Raw genomic sequence first — 7,173 nt, forward strand, 5'->3', positions numbered from 1 at the left:
TTGGACACGCCCAAAAAAGCATTTGTGCCATGCACTTTAGACCAAGTGCCATTGATCGTTTTCATAAGGCCCATAATGTATTCAGAACTTTCCCCCCCTAACTTTATGTAGGTTCTTTGGTTTGATTAATCTGCCTTCAGGAGGAGCATATCCAACTAAAATAATTTAGTTGATTTGTTGTTCATTTAAGGGGGTTTTAGTCTAAATGCTGTTTGAGCAGGTTTGCTCAAAACATCAAGTACATCGACTACAATCCTGCAAAAAACTGCGGATCTTTTCTCTTTTTCAGGGGATTTTCATGACCTGAAACAACAGTGTGTTTTTTGATGTTACGTATTATTAAAGAGATCTAGATCATTTGCTGCCAACCTGGGGGTCAGGACAGGCATTGCAACATAAACATCAGGTGTCACAAGATAAATTAAAAAGGACAAAATATTTGAAAACACAAAAATTGTGGTTATTCTATAGATTTTATTCATTTTGCTTTTTTTGTGTCATGGCCTGACTGCCCTGTTAAATGGCTGTGAAATGGTTCTGAGCAGAGCCTCCTCAAGCATCACCATCTCCATGTAGAATAACACTGTGTGGTTTATGTCATATTTTGGACTGGTTGTGGGTTTTTGTGGTTGTGTTTTTGTTTTGTACTTTGTGTTTCAGAGGTGCTGCGGGAGGCTGGGCGGAGTTTTCTCTGCACTCACACACCTGCAGCACGTTTGGGCTAATCAGCACTTGCTCAAGTACACAGATCTCCAGTCTACTCCGATGATTTTCGTCTGTCGACGTGGTATCCAGCCGCTCTCCTTGTGCAAGTAGTTTCTAGAGAGTTTTTTCCTTGTTTCTGTTTTTCACCTGAGCTCTAATTTGCTTCTCTGCTTCTCCACCAGTGACCACCACTCTGATCAGTACTCCACTCCACCTGCCTCCCAGCCGCAGCACCTCCTCACAATCCAACTCACCAGTGGACCTCTGTGCCTCGCTTCTCCGCCTACATTCTGCCAGTGCCGCCGTGTGCCTCCTGCGCCTCACCCCCAGCTGAGTCACCAAGACCTGCTCACACCAACTTCTGTTTGCTCTGTCACATAAATCCCATTGAAACTGCTCCTACTCTGGTGTCCACTTCTGGGTCCTTAACCTACTACCACACATCGCCACAGTTAAATTGTTTTGTATGTGCAAGTTAACATTAAAGCATGTAAACATTTTCTAGTAGAGACCTAAATTAAAAGTATGAAGCTGGAACTGGGCATTATATGGTACCTGTAAGGATACAGAGTATTTCAACAAAATATTGGTTACTTGTTACTCATCTGCATCTCGTCTTCTCAATCTTTTGCTCCAGATCTCCCTCCTCGTTGCCACTGAATTGGTCCAAATATTTCACTGTCAACTCATGTGTTGGTGAAGCTGATCATCATCATATCTCCCACTCCATCATAGGGAGCCACTTACATTTTTTTCCCTCATTATATTTTCAATATTTTTTCCTGTCAACATCTGTTTCTAATTGCAGAGGACATGACTAAGATGTGTTTCTGAAATTTGTGACTGATGATTGACTGTCAGTCAGTCAGTGCTGTAATTCAAACAAGCGGTCATCTTCCACAGACGACCATGTGTTGTTAATTTATTAGATCAAACTTTTCCTGCTTCTTACAACAGGTTTAATTGACAATAAATGGAAAAAAATAGACAGCACAATAAGAGATTTGCTTTATGATTTTAAATGCAAAATGATACAAATGTGCTATTGAGATTTAGATCTTTGTCTACGAGTCAGTTCCTACATGCACTTGCGCACACAGGGCCTTCCTCTAGAAATCCTCAACCTGGATCCCAAAGGTCACGTTCCAAACATCAGCCAACAGTGACTTCTCATAAGAAGGGATATATTCCAGCTTGATAAGTCCAGTACCCCTCTGCACACATACACACAGTATTTGATGTAGACGAGAGCAGGTACTGTAACAGAGGTGGGCGTTGAACAGCTTTAAGAACAGGGGCCAGGGCTGTAATTAGCTTACTGCAGGTTCCCAGGCCCTACTCATTTGTGTCAGCCACCCAGTAATTCTGGCTGTAATATATCTGCTCTGCCTCATGAGTGATGGCAAAGTGAGAGAGAGAGAGGAGAATGGCAGGCTGATTTGTGATGCTCTGGCCTGCTGCTTGCATTTCTAATACAATCCTGCTACAGTTATTTGTCCATCTGATATAAACATCAGTGTAGAGAGGGGAGGAGGCAGGAAAAAGGGGAGAGAGAAGACAAGAAGCAAGCAAAGGAGAGAAGGGGAGTAAAGCCTTCTACTTGGCTCAAAATGGCAGAATCTGCTGCGGCTTTTCCAGAAATTTGTGACCATTTAAAGCTGCTGTAAGTGACTTTTTCTAATCAAAATAAGTGTAAAATAGCTCTATAGTCTAGCAGTAATCTCTGTTATAGAATATTTGATAAGTAACACGTCTCTTCTCCTGCTCATGCTGTAAAAGAGAAAAGAAACATATTGGTATCCCTGCCCACTTTGTCCAATCAGGACAGAACTCCATAAAGAGGCGGTCCTGTCTGCTCGTGAACACGCAGAGAGCAGGATCCTTCTGTTTGCTTGTATGTCTGGCGATTATCACTCCAAGTTCATGTGGTGATACAGAGATAGAGGGGATTGCTAACCACAAAATGGACAGGAGGTTAGGGAAAACAATGATAATGCTTACACTTTAGAAATCACAACATTAATTAAAACAGTGCACCTATTTAGACCTGCTTCAACTGATTTTTTAAGTCATCATGATGAATATTTTAAGAGGAAGGGTGAAGCCATGAGTAATATAGGAAACCCCCCTGATGGAGCCTAGATGCTGGTGGTGGTGATGGGATGAAGATGATGGCTGAAGATCTGGATGTGATGGGCTGGACTCTGGTGAGCACCATCTGTGTACTGGATATAATGAACTGGAGGTGAATAGGATGGGGGAGGGTTGCAACAATTTTACACTGGTACGTCAGCTGACAACAGCAAAGAGGAGGACAGATTTGAAGTTTGATGGCAACAACATGATTGGTTGATTTCATCGTGGCGGAATCTGGTTGGTTTAACTGAAGGAGTAAACACCCATAGTCAGCTGATTAAGAAATGGGGAGAGACAGTAAGAGAGAGAGTTGTGAATGAATGAACAATATGATCGTCTTCCTGACTGAACTTACGCTGAGCCTCATTTAACAGCCACTGAAATTGAAAGCTGTGAACAGGTTCCAGTTCTGTGGCTGCTGAAGGGCTCAAGCTCTGTTATATTTTCACCCGATCCTGAATTACAGGATTATTGGCCAAAAATACAAATTAGATCAGAAGATTTCGTACCTTGATTGTGTGAGATTAGATGTCTACCAAACCAAGTCTTTTACGCTTGGTGACATGAACAGTTATTAAAACCGGCACCCTTCAGTTTTTGATGCCCCACAAATTGGCAATTGACCTTCAACATCCTATCCACACAGAGATGACCAAGATAAAAAAAAGCACAATGCCCAAAGAGTCATCCCCTCCCAGTAGTGGGAATCCTGCAGATCATGACCAATAGGCAGTTAGACATCTCCTGCATCATGCGGGTCACAGGATCATCACCATGGTCTTTGATCATGATGCATATTGTGCAAAATGGTTTGAGAGGTCCATCTGATGAACAGGAGGCTGCTGGGCTAAACTGTAGGCTTATACTGAGACTGCAACATTTATCGTGGCTGAACTTTATTCAACATCAGTGAAGTTTTCAGTTCATCGTAGCTTCATGATCAAGACGCCTCCAGGCAAAAATGCTCAGTGTAGCATCAGGTAAGTTACAGTATCTTCAAGTATATAACAAGAAAAATAATAATAATAATAATAATAATGATAACCCTTAATTTATATAGCGCCTTTCAGGGTACCCAAGGACGCTTAACAAAGTGGAACATACAAAACAAAGAATAGATGGATAAACAAAAATACATCTAAGATAAAGAACTAGAAAAGTTGATTGTTGGGGCTGGACCTAGAGCTGATAGGCCTAATTAAAGAGATAGGTTTTTAAGTCTTTTTTGAAGTTCTCCAGAGAAGTATGCCAGATATTACAATATCTTCAGAAAATATACATGTGACCATAGCATATAAATGCACTGAAATAACACCATGAAATAAACTAAATTCATATCCATATGCTTCTTTGTTCTTCAGCTGCACTTGAATTACATATTGACCAGCAGAACAACACAAAATAAATTCTCTGCATTGCATGCCTATAAAGGGTTATTTAGAGTATTGCTTCCCCGGGTACAATAATACCCGGGTCTGTAATATAAAGGCCTGTCAAAGGCTTTGTCCTTTTCCAGTTTTGCAGATATTCTATAACCTTCTTTTTGTAGCTACTGGTGGGATCTCGCCATTGGGGAGACAAAATAACGTCTCCATAAATGAATGGCAAAACACAGGAGGGCCAACTCCTCAGGTCAAGACTGTGCTGTCTGACATCTGAAGGAGAAGAATCATTCTTTTGAGGACAACAATGTAAACATCTTGGCCAGAGAAGACAGATGGTTTGAAAGAGGAGTAAAGGAATCCATCTACATTTAACTGGAATGGCCGTCTTTGAACAGAGGAGGTGGGCTGGAACGCGCCACCTACAATGCAGTACTGAGTTCCCTCCTCAGACAGCTTAACAACCATTCAGACCTGGGCTCACCTAGCCCTGGCAACCCACATGAAGACCAGTTGGGTCAACGACCCACAAGTGGCCCTGACGACTCTGAAACTCAGAGCTCACACGTGTCCTTAATGACTCTGTAAGGACACTCCCACACATAGTTTAACAGCCTGCAAACTGCTCTCCAGTTAGTTAGAACTGAAGAAGCCTCTTGGATTAGAGGTGAAACGTCTTCAAGAAACTGAAACGTGTCCAGTTGCCTACGATACAGCACTTAGAGTTTTAGTAGTTATTAATAGTTAAAAGTCACAGCTCACACGTGCAGGAGAGTGAAGGACAGCTCACACACTGCACCATCAGCTACCGTTTTACACACAGCTGGTTTGGTGTTTTCAAGACCAAAGTGATACATGCAAATGAAGTGGAGTGCCAGCCTTTTTTTTCAATTGTTCCCAATGAGGAGCAAGTGTCTGCAACAGCAGGCGGCCACCCAGAGAAAAGTCGCTGCGTCAGGCATCCTTTTCCTTAGCACTTCAAACTGAAAAATCTTCCAACTTTTCAGAAATGTGCTGGTGACGTCACCGTCACTGTTTTTCCTGGCCTAGGTGATAATATTCACCGTATTTTTGTCTCCTATGGATCAAGTCATGCACCCACATCCTCTTGCTCTGATGTTCCAATGTCAAATTAAAAACAAACAGATAGTAAACTGCAGAGGGGCAGTGTCGATCATACAGCAGCAGCTGTCAAGAAGTTGTTGTCATAGAGACAAAATGCACATGTAGCGTTTTTTTGTTTTTTTTTACTCAAACACTTCAGCTCACATAGCCAGAGCTTTTTTGCCTAAAAAAAACCAAAATGCTATGTGGACACGGGCCCTGACTTTAAAAAAGAGTGTGTGTTCAGATCAGTTTGGGTGTTAAAGGAAAAAGGTTTGTGCGGAACCTAGTAACATTTCAAACTGTAGAGTTACAGTCAACATGTTTCATGTCACTGATCAGAAGAAAAAATAAAAATATATATCATTCTGACAAAGAATAAAGGAGCAACTGTGCAGGATTGTAAAAAAAAGTGCTCTCTACTTAAAATGTTCAAATGTTCGTTTACATGAGAATCTTAACTACTACTTGCTGTTTGATGTTGATTAATGGTGGAAAATAAACCCCTACAGTAACAGCGTGCAGAGACAGGATTGATGATTGATGTAAGTATGTAACTTTATAAAATTACTCTTGCAAGGCATACATAACAAGACTCATACATAACTGAATGGTTAGTTTTACATGACATTTATATTGGAAAGCCCATGTTAAAAATGCAGTTTATAAGGTGTGGGCATTAACCAGGCAGGGAGGGTTTAATAAAAAGATGTGATTGGTTGCATTATAGGAAATGTAGGATCCAGCCTTTTAGAGCTTGACCCATAAGACTAATTGAAACCAGAGACATCTGTAAAGCTGGTGGTATAGAACTGCTTGAACAAACAAGTTTGAAGGGGAAAAAAAGTCCTTCCATCATAGTTTCATAGATACTTTTTTTAGATTTCTTATTTAACTTCAGCTGATTAATTCGGTTCTGAATTTGATTTTGCATAATTTGAACGTGTTTGTGTTGGAAACCTGGTAAAATTGTCAAGCATTCTTGCAGTTGCTGCAAAAGTTATGATAAAAAAGTGGCTTCATCTTAGTAATATTGTGGGCAGTGTTTAAATGTGCATTCATTCATTGAATTCAGGAGGAAGAGGGAAGAGGAAGAAACTCCCACACCCCACTGATTCATATTACATCATTTTTCCTCACGAATTTGCCCTATAGTGTTTGAAAAGCAGCGGCCTTGTAAGACAGAGAAGAATGTTGCAGTATCTTGGCATTCCATGCCAGGTTGTCTCTCTGTAATTGTTTGTAACGTCATGCATGATTTTTGAAAAGGTTAGTAGGCTCCCACAGTGTGTGTGTGTGTGTGTGTGTGTGTGTGTGTGTGTGTGTGTGTGTGTGTGTGTGTGTGTGTGTGTGCGTGTGTGTGTGTGTTTTGATAGCTTGGCTGCAGGGTAGAGTCTTAGTGTGTCTTGCTCTTGTCGGTGTAAGAACAGATGCTGGAGGCGAGCCCCTGGGCTGCCCTCAGGGCTTCATATACTCTGGAGATACACACACCTGACATGCAGCAGTGCACACACAAACGCACACACACACACACACACACACACACACACAGGCAAGCAAACACAAATCCTGTTAATGCTTGTATTTACATAGGACCTTCTGATCAATGTCATGTGGAGTATTTGCCAGTTCTTTGAGACAGACTAGCACACCCGAGTGCCTATTGTGCAGACACACACACACACACACTCCATGTATGCTCTCTTTTTCCACTCTTTTCCCTCTTAAGAAAGCTGCACTTAACCTGCTAGAGGATGAATGCAGCTGAGGTGTAGAAAGGTAGCTGTTAGCTCTACCTAAACACTTATTACCTGGCATTGTAGGTTCAATCTAATTACGTGATTGA

The 7,173-nt window shown here is 41.4% G+C and overlaps 1 long non-coding RNA gene across 1 annotated transcript; it reads left to right on the top strand.

Annotated features, from left to right (window-relative positions):
- Positions 1–892: 892 nt before the first annotated feature.
- Positions 893–1,704, top strand: LOC140994172 (uncharacterized). The gene is made up of 2 exons (XR_012178723.1): positions 893–1,169; positions 1,343–1,704. It is a non-coding gene; the product is annotated as an uncharacterized lncRNA (long non-coding RNA).
- Positions 1,705–7,173: the final 5,469 nt, after the last annotated feature.

Source organism: Pagrus major, chromosome 4 (genome assembly GCF_040436345.1).
Source record: "Pagrus major chromosome 4, Pma_NU_1.0".
NCBI lineage: Eukaryota > Metazoa > Chordata > Actinopteri > Spariformes > Sparidae > Pagrus > Pagrus major.